The sequence below is a fragment of the Leuresthes tenuis genome, unplaced genomic scaffold (assembly GCF_036924035.1).
Source record: "Leuresthes tenuis unplaced genomic scaffold, fLeuTen1.0.hap1 SCAF_1, whole genome shotgun sequence".
In the NCBI taxonomy this organism is placed as follows: domain Eukaryota; kingdom Metazoa; phylum Chordata; class Actinopteri; order Atheriniformes; family Atherinopsidae; genus Leuresthes; species Leuresthes tenuis.
The window spans coordinates 2,192,760-2,205,542 of NW_027325355.1; the positions used below are offsets into that span (position 1 = coordinate 2,192,760).

The 12,783-nt window shown below is 46.7% G+C and overlaps 29 pseudogenes; all 29 read right to left on the bottom strand.

Moving 5' to 3' along the window:
- Positions 1 to 36: 36 nt before the first annotated feature.
- Positions 37 to 155, bottom strand: LOC140318256 (5S ribosomal RNA; annotated as a pseudogene).
- Positions 156 to 424: 269 nt separating this feature from the next.
- Positions 425 to 543, bottom strand: LOC140288895 (5S ribosomal RNA; annotated as a pseudogene).
- Positions 544 to 1,190: 647 nt separating this feature from the next.
- On the bottom strand, positions 1,191 to 1,309 carry LOC140293526 (5S ribosomal RNA; annotated as a pseudogene).
- Positions 1,310 to 1,578: 269 nt separating this feature from the next.
- Positions 1,579 to 1,697, bottom strand: LOC140305284 (5S ribosomal RNA; annotated as a pseudogene).
- A 269-nt stretch (positions 1,698 to 1,966) lies between these two features.
- Positions 1,967 to 2,085, bottom strand: LOC140304008 (5S ribosomal RNA; annotated as a pseudogene).
- Positions 2,086 to 2,354: 269 nt separating this feature from the next.
- Positions 2,355 to 2,473, bottom strand: LOC140292540 (5S ribosomal RNA; annotated as a pseudogene).
- Positions 2,474 to 2,745: 272 nt separating this feature from the next.
- On the bottom strand, positions 2,746 to 2,864 carry LOC140301054 (5S ribosomal RNA; annotated as a pseudogene).
- Positions 2,865 to 3,133: 269 nt separating this feature from the next.
- Positions 3,134 to 3,252, bottom strand: LOC140295497 (5S ribosomal RNA; annotated as a pseudogene).
- A 269-nt stretch (positions 3,253 to 3,521) lies between these two features.
- Positions 3,522 to 3,640, bottom strand: LOC140294918 (5S ribosomal RNA; annotated as a pseudogene).
- A 269-nt stretch (positions 3,641 to 3,909) lies between these two features.
- On the bottom strand, positions 3,910 to 4,028 carry LOC140318262 (5S ribosomal RNA; annotated as a pseudogene).
- A 269-nt stretch (positions 4,029 to 4,297) lies between these two features.
- Positions 4,298 to 4,416, bottom strand: LOC140288897 (5S ribosomal RNA; annotated as a pseudogene).
- A 647-nt stretch (positions 4,417 to 5,063) lies between these two features.
- LOC140293527 (5S ribosomal RNA) lies at positions 5,064 to 5,182 on the bottom strand (annotated as a pseudogene).
- Positions 5,183 to 5,451: 269 nt separating this feature from the next.
- On the bottom strand, positions 5,452 to 5,570 carry LOC140305291 (5S ribosomal RNA; annotated as a pseudogene).
- A 269-nt stretch (positions 5,571 to 5,839) lies between these two features.
- LOC140291017 (5S ribosomal RNA) lies at positions 5,840 to 5,958 on the bottom strand (annotated as a pseudogene).
- Positions 5,959 to 6,227: 269 nt separating this feature from the next.
- On the bottom strand, positions 6,228 to 6,346 carry LOC140294331 (5S ribosomal RNA; annotated as a pseudogene).
- A 272-nt stretch (positions 6,347 to 6,618) lies between these two features.
- Positions 6,619 to 6,737, bottom strand: LOC140301065 (5S ribosomal RNA; annotated as a pseudogene).
- A 269-nt stretch (positions 6,738 to 7,006) lies between these two features.
- LOC140295498 (5S ribosomal RNA) lies at positions 7,007 to 7,125 on the bottom strand (annotated as a pseudogene).
- A 269-nt stretch (positions 7,126 to 7,394) lies between these two features.
- Positions 7,395 to 7,513, bottom strand: LOC140294919 (5S ribosomal RNA; annotated as a pseudogene).
- Positions 7,514 to 7,782: 269 nt separating this feature from the next.
- LOC140318267 (5S ribosomal RNA) lies at positions 7,783 to 7,901 on the bottom strand (annotated as a pseudogene).
- A 269-nt stretch (positions 7,902 to 8,170) lies between these two features.
- LOC140288898 (5S ribosomal RNA) lies at positions 8,171 to 8,289 on the bottom strand (annotated as a pseudogene).
- Positions 8,290 to 8,936: 647 nt separating this feature from the next.
- LOC140293528 (5S ribosomal RNA) lies at positions 8,937 to 9,055 on the bottom strand (annotated as a pseudogene).
- Positions 9,056 to 9,324: 269 nt separating this feature from the next.
- On the bottom strand, positions 9,325 to 9,448 carry LOC140270808 (5S ribosomal RNA; annotated as a pseudogene).
- A 269-nt stretch (positions 9,449 to 9,717) lies between these two features.
- Positions 9,718 to 9,835, bottom strand: LOC140287016 (5S ribosomal RNA; annotated as a pseudogene).
- A 269-nt stretch (positions 9,836 to 10,104) lies between these two features.
- Positions 10,105 to 10,222, bottom strand: LOC140293399 (5S ribosomal RNA; annotated as a pseudogene).
- Positions 10,223 to 10,879: 657 nt separating this feature from the next.
- On the bottom strand, positions 10,880 to 10,998 carry LOC140284382 (5S ribosomal RNA; annotated as a pseudogene).
- Positions 10,999 to 11,267: 269 nt separating this feature from the next.
- LOC140290420 (5S ribosomal RNA) lies at positions 11,268 to 11,386 on the bottom strand (annotated as a pseudogene).
- Positions 11,387 to 11,655: 269 nt separating this feature from the next.
- LOC140299475 (5S ribosomal RNA) lies at positions 11,656 to 11,774 on the bottom strand (annotated as a pseudogene).
- Positions 11,775 to 12,046: 272 nt separating this feature from the next.
- LOC140294526 (5S ribosomal RNA) lies at positions 12,047 to 12,165 on the bottom strand (annotated as a pseudogene).
- Positions 12,166 to 12,434: 269 nt separating this feature from the next.
- LOC140294302 (5S ribosomal RNA) lies at positions 12,435 to 12,553 on the bottom strand (annotated as a pseudogene).
- Between the last annotated feature and the right edge of the window lie 230 nt (positions 12,554 to 12,783).

Below are 12,783 nucleotides of genomic sequence, written 5' to 3' on the forward strand. Positions count from 1 at the left end.
AACAAAAGACATGCAGGTTGTAGAGAGAAGAGAAAATGCTTACAGCACCTGGTATTCCCAAGCAGTCTCCCATTAAAGTACTAACCAGGCCCAACCCTCCTTGGCTTCCGAGATCAGACGAGGTCGGGCTTATTCAGGGTGGTATGGCCGTAAGGAACAATTTCTGTGACAAATGTGCATTATATAGGTACTGGAATCATACAATTCCTCTATGTAACCAGATAATTGCAGAGAAAGGCTGACTTGTTATGGGCACATCTTCTTCCCTGATGTGATTATTCTCTGCAGCTGAAACTGAGACTCTCAGATCACTTCGTGTCTGCCAACAAAGCAGCAGCAGCTGAAGATGACCAACTTCCTCATGTGTCACAGGGGGATCAGACGTTGCAACAAAAGACATGCAGGTGGTCGAGAGAAGACAAAAAGCTTACAGCTCCTGGTATTCCCAAGCGGTCTCCCATTTAAGTACTAACCAGGCCCAACCCTCCTTGGCTTCCGAGATAAGACGAGGTCGGGCATGTTCAGGGTGGTGTGGCCGTAAGCAACAATGTCTGTGACAAATGTGCATTATATAGGTACTGGAATCATACGGTTCCTCTATGTAACCAGATAATTGCAGAGAAAAGCTGACTTGTAGTGGGCACATCTTCTTCCCTGACGTGATTATTCTCTGCAGCTGAAACTGAGACTCTCAGATCACTTCGTGTCTGCCAACAAAGCAGCAGCAGCTGAAGATGACCAACTTCCTCATGTGTCACAGGGTGATCAGACGTTGCAACAAAAGACATGCAGGTGGTAGAGAGAAGAGAAAAAGCTTAAAGCACCTGGTATTCCCAGGCAGTCTACCTTCCAAGTACTAACCAGGCCCAAACCTGCTTGGCTTCCGAGATCGTGCTTATTCAGGGTGGTGTGGCTGTAAGCAACAATATATGTGACAAATGTGCCTTATATAAGTACTGGAATCATACACTTCCTCTATGTAACCAGATAATTGCCGAGAAAGGCTGACTTGTAGTGGGCACATCTTCTTCCCTGATGTGATTATTCTCTGCAGCTGAAACTGAGACTCTCAGATCACTTTGTGTCTGCCAACAAAGCAGCAGCAGCTGAAGATGACCAACTTCCTCATGTGTCACAGGGTGATCAGACGTTGCAACAAAAGACATGCAGGTGGTAGAGAGAAGAGAAAAAGCTTACAGCACCTGGTATTCCAAAGCAGTCTCCCATGTAAGTACTAACCAGGCCCAACCGTGCTTGGCTTCCGAGATCGGACAAGGTCGGATATGTTGAGGGTGGTGTGGCCGTAAGCAACAAAGTCTGTGACAAATGTGCATTATATTGGTACTGGAATCATACAGTTCCTCTATGTAACCAGATAATTGCCGAGAAAGGCTGATGTGTAGTGGGCATATCTTCTTCCCTGATGTGATTATTCTCTCCAGCTGAAACTGAGACTCTCAGATCACTTTGTGTCTGCCAACAAAGCAGCAGCAGCTGAAGATGACCAACTTCCTCATGTGTCACAGGGTGATCAGACGTTGCAACAAAAGACATGCAGGTGGTAGAGAGAAGAGAAAAAGCTTACAGCACCTGGTATTCCCAAGCAGTCTCCCATTAAAGTACTAACCAGGCCCAACCCTCCTTGGCTACCGAGATCAGACGAGGTCGGGCATGTTCAGGGTGGTGTGGCCGTAAGCAACAATGTCTGTGACAAATGTGCATTATATAGGTACTGGAATCATACGGTTCCTCTATGTAACCAGATAATTGCCGAGAAAGGCTGACTTGTAGTGGGCAAATCTTCTTCCCTCATGTGATTATTCTCTGCAGCTGAAACTGAGACTCTCAGATCACTTCGTGTCTACCAACAAAGCAGCAGCAGCTGAAGATGACCAACTTCCTCATGTGTCACAGGGTGATCAGACGTTGCAACAAAAGACATGCAGGTGGTAGAGAGAAGAGAAAAAGCTTACAGCACCTGGTGTTCCCAAGAGGTCTCCCATCCAAGTACTAACCAGGTACAACCCTGTTTGGCGTCCGAGATCAGACGAGGTCGGGCATGTTCAGGGTGGTGTGGCCGTAAGCAACAATGTCTCTGACAAATGTGCATTATATAGGTACTGGAATCATACGGTTCCTCTATGTAACCAGATAATTGCCGAGAAAAGCTGATAAGTAGTGGGCACATCTTCTTCCCTGACGTGATTATTCTCTCGAGCTGAAACTGAGACTCTCAGATCACTTTGTGTCTGCCAACAAAGCAGCGGCAGCTGAAGATGACCAACTTCCTCATGTGTCACAGGGTGATCAGACGTTGCAACAAAAGACATGCAGGTGGTAGAGAGAAGAGAAAAAGCTTACAGCACCTGGTGTTCCCAAGCTGTCTCCCATCCAAGTACTAACCAGGTACAACCCTGTTTGGCGTCCGAGATCAGACGAGGTCGGGCTTATTCAGGGTGGTGTGGCCGTAAGCAACAATGTCTCTGACAAATGTGCATTATATAGGTACTGGAATCATACGGTTCCTCTATGCAACCAGATAATTGCTGAGAAAGGCTGATGTGTAGCGCGCAAATCATCTTCTCTGATGTGATCATTCTCTGCAACTGAAACTGAGACTCTCAGATCACTTTGTGTCTGCCAACAAAGCAGCAGCAGTAACTGAAGATGACCAACTTCCTCATGTGTCACAGGGTGATCAGACGTTGCAACAAAAGACATGCAGGTGGTAGAGAGAAGAGAAGAAGCTTACAGCACCTTGTATTCCCAAGCGGTCTCCCATCCAAGTACTAACCAGCCCCAACCCTGCTTGGCTTCCGAGATCAGACGAGGTCGGGCATATTCAGGGTGGTGTGGCCGTAAGCGACAATTTCTGTGACAAATGTGCATTATATAGGTAATGGAGTCATACGGTTCCTCTATGTAACCAGATAATTGCCGAGAAAGGCTGATGTGTAGTGGGCACATCTTGTTCCCTGACGTGATAATTCTCTCCAGCTGAAAATGAGACTCTCAGATCACTTTGTGTCTGCCAACAAAGCAGCAGAAGCTGAAGATGACCAACTTCCTCATGTGTCACAGGGTGATCAGACGTTGCAACAAAAGACATGCAGGTGGTAGAGAGAAGAGAAAAAGCTTACAGCACCTGGTATTCCAAAGCAGTCTCCCATCTAAGTACTAACCAGGCCCAACCGTGCTTGGCTTCCGTGATCGGACAAGGTCGGATATGTTGAGGGTGGTGTGGCCGTAAGCAACAAAGTCTGTGACAAATGTGCATTATATTGGTACTGGAATCATACAGTTCCTCTATGTAACCAGATAATTGCCGAGAAAGGCTGATGTGTAGTGGGCATATCTTCTTCCCTGATGTGATTATTCTCTCCAGCTGAAACTGAGACTCTCAGATCACTTCGTGTCTGCCAACAAAGCAGCAGCAGCTGAAGATGACCAACTTCTTCACGTGTCACAGGGTGATCAGACGTTGCAACAAAAGACATGCAGGTGGTAGAGAGAAGAGAAAAAGCTTACAGCACCTGGTATTCCCAAGCTGTCTCCCATCCAAGTACTAAGCAGGCTCAACCCTGCTTGGCTTCCGAGATCAGACAAGGTCGGGCATGTTCAGGGTAGTGTGGCCGTAAGAAACAATGTGTCTGACAAATGTGCATTATATAAGTACAGGAATCATACGGTTCCTCTATGTAACCAGATAATTGCTGAGAAAGGCTGATGTGTAGTGGGCACATCTTCTTCCCTGACGTGATTATTCTCTTCAGCTGAAACTGAGACTCTCAGATCACTTCGTGTCTTCCAACAAAGCAGCAGCAGCTGAAGATGGCCAACTTTCTCATGTGTCACAGGGTGATCAGACGTTGCAACAAAAGACATGCAGGTTGTAGAGAGAAGAGAAAATGCTTACAGCACCTGGTATTCCCAAGCAGTCTCCCATTAAAGTACTAACCAGGCCCAACCCTCCTTGGCTTCCGAGATCAGACGAGGTCGGGCTTATTCAGGGTGGTATGGCCGTAAGGAACAATTTCTGTGACAAATGTGCATTATATAGGTACTGGAATCATACAATTCCTCTATGTAACCAGATAATTGCAGAGAAAGGCTGACTTGTTATGGGCACATCTTCTTCCCTGATGTGATTATTCTCTGCAGCTGAAACTGAGACTCTCAGATCACTTCGTGTCTGCCAACAAAGCAGCAGCAGCTGAAGATGACCAACTTCCTCATGTGTCACAGGGGGATCAGACGTTGCAACAAAAGACATGCAGGTGGTCGAGAGAAGACAAAAAGCTTACAGCTCCTGGTATTCCCAAGCGGTCTCCCATTTAAGTACTAACCAGGCCCAACCCTCCTTGGCTTCCGAGATAAGACGAGGTCGGGCATGTTCAGGGTGGTGTGGCCGTAAGCAACAATGTCTGTGACAAATGTGCATTATATAGGTACTGGAATCATACGGTTCCTCTATGTAACCAGATAATTGCAGAGAAAAGCTGACTTGTAGTGGGCACATCTTCTTCCCTGACGTGATTATTCTCTGCAGCTGAAACTGAGACTCTCAGATCACTTCGTGTCTGCCAACAAAGCAGCAGCAGCTGAAGATGACCAACTTCCTCATGTGTCACAGGGTGATCAGACGTTGCAACAAAAGACATGCAGGTGGTAGAGAGAAGAGAAAAAGCTTAAAGCACCTGGTATTCCCAGGCAGTCTACCTTCCAAGTACTAACCAGGCCCAAACCTGCTTGGCTTCCGAGATCGTGCTTATTCAGGGTGGTGTGGCTGTAAGCAACAATATATGTGACAAATGTGCCTTATATAAGTACTGGAATCATACACTTCCTCTATGTAACCAGATAATTGCCGAGAAAGGCTGACTTGTAGTGGGCACATCTTCTTCCCTGATGTGATTATTCTCTGCAGCTGAAACTGAGACTCTCAGATCACTTTGTGTCTGCCAACAAAGCAGCAGCAGCTGAAGATGACCAACTTCCTCATGTGTCACAGGGTGATCAGACGTTGCAACAAAAGACATGCAGGTGGTAGAGAGAAGAGAAAAAGCTTACAGCACCTGGTATTCCAAAGCAGTCTCCCATGTAAGTACTAACCAGGCCCAACCGTGCTTGGCTTCCGAGATCGGACAAGGTCGGATATGTTGAGGGTGGTGTGGCCGTAAGCAACAAAGTCTGTGACAAATGTGCATTATATTGGTACTGGAATCATACAGTTCCTCTATGTAACCAGATAATTGCCGAGAAAGGCTGATGTGTAGTGGGCATATCTTCTTCCCTGATGTGATTATTCTCTCCAGCTGAAACTGAGACTCTCAGATCACTTTGTGTCTGCCAACAAAGCAGCAGCAGCTGAAGATGACCAACTTCCTCATGTGTCACAGGGTGATCAGACGTTGCAACAAAAGACATGCAGGTGGTAGAGAGAAGAGAAAAAGCTTACAGCACCTGGTATTCCCAAGCAGTCTCCCATTAAAGTACTAACCAGGCCCAACCCTCCTTGGCTACCGAGATCAGACGAGGTCGGGCATGTTCAGGGTGGTGTGGCCGTAAGCAACAATGTCTGTGACAAATGTGCATTATATAGGTACTGGAATCATACGGTTCCTCTATGTAACCAGATAATTGCCGAGAAAGGCTGACTTGTAGTGGGCAAATCTTCTTCCCTCATGTGATTATTCTCTGCAGCTGAAACTGAGACTCTCAGATCACTTCGTGTCTACCAACAAAGCAGCAGCAGCTGAAGATGACCAACTTCCTCATGTGTCACAGGGTGATCAGACGTTGCAACAAAAGACATGCAGGTGGTAGAGAGAAGAGAAAAAGCTTACAGCACCTGGTGTTCCCAAGAGGTCTCCCATCCAAGTACTAACCAGGTACAACCCTGTTTGGCGTCCCAGATCAGACGAGGTCGGGCATGTTCAGGGTGGTGTGGCCGTAAGCAACAATGTCTCTGACAAATGTGCATTATATAGGTACTGGAATCATACGGTTCCTCTATGTAACCAGATAATTGCCGAGAAAAGCTGATAAGTAGTGGGCACATCTTCTTCCCTGACGTGATTATTCTCTCGAGCTGAAACTGAGACTCTCAGATCACTTTGTGTCTGCCAACAAAGCAGCAGCAGCTGAAGATGACCAACTTCCTCATGTGTCACAGGGTGATCAGACGTTGCAACAAAAGACATGCAGGTGGTAGAGAGAAGAGAAAAAACTTACAGCACCTGGTGTTCCCAAGCTGTCTCCCATCCAAGTACTAACCAGGTACAACCCTGTTTGGCGTCCGAGATCAGACGAGGTCGGGCTTATTCAGGGTGGTGTGGCCGTAAGCAACAATGTCTCTGACAAATGTGCATTATATAGGTACTGGAATCATACGGTTCCTCTATGCAACCAGATAATTGCTGAGAAAGGCTGATGTGTAGCGCGCAAATCATCTTCTCTGATGTGATCATTCTCTGCAACTGAAACTGAGACTCTCAGATCACTTTGTGTCTGCCAACAAAGCAGCAGCAGTAACTGAAGATGACCAACTTCCTCATGTGTCACAGGGTGATCAGACGTTGCAACAAAAGACATGCAGGTGGTAGAGAGAAGAGAAGAAGCTTACAGCACCTTGTATTCCCAAGCGGTCTCCCATCCAAGTACTAACCAGCCCCAACCCTGCTTGGCTTCCGAGATCAGACGAGGTCGGGCATATTCAGGGTGGTGTGGCCGTAAGCGACAATTTCTGTGACAAATGTGCATTATATAGGTAATGGAGTCATACGGTTCCTCTATGTAACCAGATAATTGCCGAGAAAGGCTGATGTGTAGTGGGCACATCTTGTTCCCTGACGTGATAATTCTCTCCAGCTGAAAATGAGACTCTCAGATCACTTTGTGTCTGCCAACAAAGCAGCAGAAGCTGAAGATGACCAACTTCCTCATGTGTCACAGGGTGATCAGACGTTGCAACAAAAGACATGCAGGTGGTAGAGAGAAGAGAAAAAGCTTACAGCACCTGGTATTCCAAAGCAGTCTCCCATCTAAGTACTAACCAGGCCCAACCGTGCTTGGCTTCCGTGATCGGACAAGGTCGGATATGTTGAGGGTGGTGTGGCCGTAAGCAACAAAGTCTGTGACAAATGTGCATTATATTGGTACTGGAATCATACAGTTCCTCTATGTAACCAGATAATTGCCGAGAAAGGCTGATGTGTAGTGGGCATATCTTCTTCCCTGATGTGATTATTCTCTCCAGCTGAAACTGAGACTCTCAGATCACTTCGTGTCTGCCAACAAAGCAGCAGCAGCTGAAGATGACCAACTTCTTCACGTGTCACAGGGTGATCAGACGTTGCAACAAAAGACATGCAGGTGGTAGAGAGAAGAGAAAAAGCTTACAGCACCTGGTATTCCCAAGCTGTCTCCCATCCAAGTACTAAGCAGGCTCAACCCTGCTTGGCTTCCGAGATCAGACAAGGTCGGGCATGTTCAGGGTAGTGTGGCCGTAAGAAACAATGTGTCTGACAAATGTGCATTATATAAGTACAGGAATCATACGGTTCCTCTATGTAACCAGATAATTGCTGAGAAAGGCTGATGTGTAGTGGGCACATCTTCTTCCCTGACGTGATTATTCTCTTCAGCTGAAACTGAGACTCTCAGATCACTTCGTGTCTTCCAACAAAGCAGCAGCAGCTGAAGATGGCCAACTTTCTCATGTGTCACAGGGTGATCAGACGTTGCAACAAAAGACATGCAGGTTGTAGAGAGAAGAGAAAATGCTTACAGCACCTGGTATTCCCAAGCAGTCTCCCATTAAAGTACTAACCAGGCCCAACCCTCCTTGGCTTCCGAGATCAGACGAGGTCGGGCTTATTCAGGGTGGTATGGCCGTAAGGAACAATTTCTGTGACAAATGTGCATTATATAGGTACTGGAATCATACAATTCCTCTATGTAACCAGATAATTGCAGAGAAAGGCTGACTTGTTATGGGCACATCTTCTTCCCTGATGTGATTATTCTCTGCAGCTGAAACTGAGACTCTCAGATCACTTCGTGTCTGCCAACAAAGCAGCAGCAGCTGAAGATGACCAACTTCCTCATGTGTCACAGGGGGATCAGACGTTGCAACAAAAGACATGCAGGTGGTCGAGAGAAGACAAAAAGCTTACAGCTCCTGGTATTCCCAAGCGGTCTCCCATTTAAGTACTAACCAGGCCCAACCCTCCTTGGCTTCCGAGATAAGACGAGGTCGGGCATGTTCAGGGTGGTGTGGCCGTAAGCAACAATGTCTGTGACAAATGTGCATTATATAGGTACTGGAATCATACGGTTCCTCTATGTAACCAGATAATTGCAGAGAAAAGCTGACTTGTAGTGGGCACATCTTCTTCCCTGACGTGATTATTCTCTGCAGCTGAAACTGAGACTCTCAGATCACTTCGTGTCTGCCAACAAAGCAGCAGCAGCTGAAGATGACCAACTTCCTCATGTGTCACAGGGTGATCAGACGTTGCAACAAAAGACATGCAGGTGGTAGAGAGAAGAGAAAAAGCTTAAAGCACCTGGTATTCCCAGGCAGTCTACCTTCCAAGTACTAACCAGGCCCAAACCTGCTTGGCTTCCGAGATCGTGCTTATTCAGGGTGGTGTGGCTGTAAGCAACAATATATGTGACAAATGTGCCTTATATAAGTACTGGAATCATACACTTCCTCTATGTAACCAGATAATTGCCGAGAAAGGCTGACTTGTAGTGGGCACATCTTCTTCCCTGATGTGATTATTCTCTGCAGCTGAAACTGAGACTCTCAGATCACTTTGTGTCTGCCAACAAAGCAGCAGCAGCTGAAGATGACCAACTTCCTCATGTGTCACAGGGTGATCAGACGTTGCAACAAAAGACATGCAGGTGGTAGAGAGAAGAGAAAAAGCTTACAGCACCTGGTATTCCAAAGCAGTCTCCCATGTAAGTACTAACCAGGCCCAACCGTGCTTGGCTTCCGAGATCGGACAAGGTCGGATATGTTGAGGGTGGTGTGGCCGTAAGCAACAAAGTCTGTGACAAATGTGCATTATATTGGTACTGGAATCATACAGTTCCTCTATGTAACCAGATAATTGCCGAGAAAGGCTGATGTGTAGTGGGCATATCTTCTTCCCTGATGTGATTATTCTCTCCAGCTGAAACTGAGACTCTCAGATCACTTTGTGTCTGCCAACAAAGCAGCAGCAGCTGAAGATGACCAACTTCCTCATGTGTCACAGGGTGATCAGACGTTGCAACAAAAGACATGCAGGTGGTAGAGAGAAGAGAAAAAGCTTACAGCACCTGGTATTCCCAAGCAGTCTCCCACCCAAGTACTAACCAGGCACAACCCCGCTTGGCTTCCGAGATCGGACGAGGTCGGGCATATTATATTCAGGGTGGTGTGGCCGTAAGCGACAATCTCTGTGACAAATGTGCATTATATAGGTACTGGAATCATACGGTTCCTCTATGTAACCAGATAATTGCAGAGAAAGGCTTATGTGTAGTGGGCACATCTTCTTCCCTGACGTGATTATTCTCTGCAGCTGAAACTGAGACTCTCAGATCACTTCGTGTCTGCCAACAAAGCAGCAGAAGCTGAAGATGACCAACTTCCTCATGTGTCACAGGGTGATCAGACGTTGCAACAAAAGACATTCAGGTGGTCCAGAGAAGAGATAAAGCTTACAGCACCTGGTATTCCCAAGTGGTCTCCCACCCAAGTACTAACCAGGCCAACCGTGCTTGGCTTCCGAGATCAGACGAGGTCAGGCATGTTCAGGGTGGTGTTGCCGTAAGCGACAATGTCTGTGACAAATGTGCATTATATAGGTACTGGAATCATACGGTTCCTCTATGTAACCAGATAATTGCCGAGAAAGGCTTATGTGTAGTGGGCACATCTTCTTCCCTGACGTGATTATTCTCTGCAGCTGAAACTGAGACTCTCAGATCACTTCGTGTCTGCAAACAAAGCAGCAGAAGCTGAAGATGACCAACTTCCTCATGTGTCACAGGGTGATCAGACGTTGCAACAAAAGACATTCAGGTGGTCCAGAGAAGAGATAAAGCTTACAGCACCTGGTATTCCCAAGCAGTCTCCCACCCAAGTACTAACCAGGCCAACCGTGCTTGGCTTCCGAGATCAGACGAGGTCAGGCATATTGAGGGTGGTGTGGCCGTAAGCAACAATGTCTGTGACAAATGTGCATTATATAGGTACTGGAATCATACAGTTCCTCTATGTAACCAGATAATTGCCGAGAAAGGCTGATGTGTAGGGGGCACATCTTCTTCCCTGACGTTATTATTCTCTTCAGTTGAAAATGAGACTCTCAGATCACTTCGTGTCTGCCAACAAAGCAGCAGAAGCTGAAGATGACAAACTTCCTCATGTGTCACAGGGTGATCAGATGTTGCAACAAAAGACATGCAGGTGGTAGAGAGAAGAGAAAAAGCTTACAGCACCTGGTATTCCCAAGCAGTCTCCCATTGAAGTACGAACCAGGCCCAACCCTGCTTGGCTTCCAGGATAAGACAAGGTGGGGCTTATTCAGGGTGGTGTGGCCATAAGCAACAATGTTTGTTACAAATGTGAATTATATAGGTACTGGAATCATACACTTCCTCTATGAAACCAGATAATTGCCGAGAAAGGCTGATGTGTAGTGGGCATATCATCTTCTCTGATGTGATCATTCTCTTCAGCTGAAACTGAGACTCTCAGATCACTTCGTGTCTGCCAACAAAGCAGCAGCAGCTGAAGATGACCAACTTCCTCATGTGTCACAGGGTGATCAGACGTTGCAACAAAACACATGCAGGTGGTAGAGAGAAGAGAAAACGCTTACAGCACCTGGTATTCCCAAGCGGTCTCCCACCCAAGTACTAACCAGGCCCAACAATGCTTGGCTTCCGAGATCAGACGAGGTCAGGCAAATTCAGGGTGGTGTGGCCGTAAGTAACAATGTCTGTGACAAATGTGCATTATATAAGTACAGGAATCATACGGTTCCTCTATGTAACCAGATAATTGATGAGAAAGGCTGATGTGTAGTGGGCACATCTTCTTCCCTGACGAGATTATTCTCTTCAGCTGAAACTGAGATTCTCAGTTCACTTCGTGTCTTCCAACAAAGCAGCAGCAGCTGAAGATGACCAACTTCTTCACGTGTCACAGGGTGATCAGACGTTGCAACAAAAGACATGCAGGTGGTAGAGAGAAGAGAAAAAGCTTACAGCACCTGGTATTCCCAAGCTGTCTCCCATCCAAGTACTAACCAGGTACAACCCTGCTTGGCGTCCGAGATCAGACGAGGTCGGGCTTATTCAGGGTGGTGTGGCCGTAAGCAACAATATCTCTGACAAATGTGCATTATATAGGTACTTGAATCATACGGTTCCTCTATGCAACCAGATAATTGCCGAGAAAGGCTGATGTGTAGCGGGCAAATCATCTTCTCTGATGTGATCATTCTCTGCAACTGAAACTGAGACTCTCAGATCACTTCGTGTCTGCCAACAAAGCAGCAGAAGCTGAAGATGACCACCTTCCTCATGTGTCACAGGGTGATCAGACGTTGCAACAAAAGTTATGCAGGTGGTAGAGAGAAGAGAAAAAGCTTACAGCACCTGGTATTCCGAAGTGGTCTCCCATTCAAGTACTAACCAGGCCCAACCCTGCTTTTCTTCCAAGATCAGACGAGGTCGGGCATATTCAGGGTGGTGCGGCCGTAAGCAACAATAACTGTGACAAATGTGCATTATATAGGTACTGGAATCATACACTTCTTCTATGTAACCAGAGAATTGCAGAGAAAGGCTGACTTGTAGTGGGCACATCTTCTTCCCTGATGTGATTATTCTCTGCAGCTGAAACTGAGACTCTCAGATCACTTCGTGTCTGCCAACAAAGAAGCAGCAGCTGCTGAAGATGACCAACTTCCTCATGTGTCACAGGGTGATCAGACGTTGCAACAAAAGACATGCAGGTGGTAGAGAGAAGAGAAGAAGCTTACAGCACCTGGTATTCCCAAGCAGTCTCCCATCCAAGTACTAAGCAGGCTCAACCCTGTTTGGCTTCCGAGATCACACGAGGTTGGGCATATTCAGGGTGGTGTGGCCGTAAGTAACAATGTCTGTGACAAATGTGCATTATATAGGTACTGGAATCATACGGTTCCTCTATGCAACCAGATAATTGCCAAGAAAGGCTAACTTGTAGTGGGCACATCTTCTTCCCCGATGTGATTATTCTCTACAGCTGAAACTGAGACTCTCAGATCACTTCGTGTCTGCCAACAAAGCAGCAGCTGCTGAAGATGACCAACTTCCTCATGTGTCACAGGGTGATCAGACGTTGCAACAAAAGACATGCAGGTGGTAGAGAGAAGAGAAAAAGCTTACAGCACCTGGTATTCCCAAGCGGTCTCTCATCCAAGTACTAACCAGGGCCAACCCTCCTTGGCTTCTGAGAGCAGACGAGGTCAGACATATTCAGGGTGGTTGGGCCGTAAGCAACAATCTCTGTGACAAATGTGCATTATATAGGCAATGGAATCATATGGTTCCTCTATGTAACAAGATAATTGCCGAGAAAGGCTGATAAGTAGTGGAAACATCTTCCCTGACGTGATTATTCTCTCCAGCTGAAACTGAGACTCTCATATCACTTCGTGTCTGCCAACAAAGCAGCAGCAGCTGAAGATGACCAACTTCTTCATGTGTCACAGGGTGATCAGACGTTGC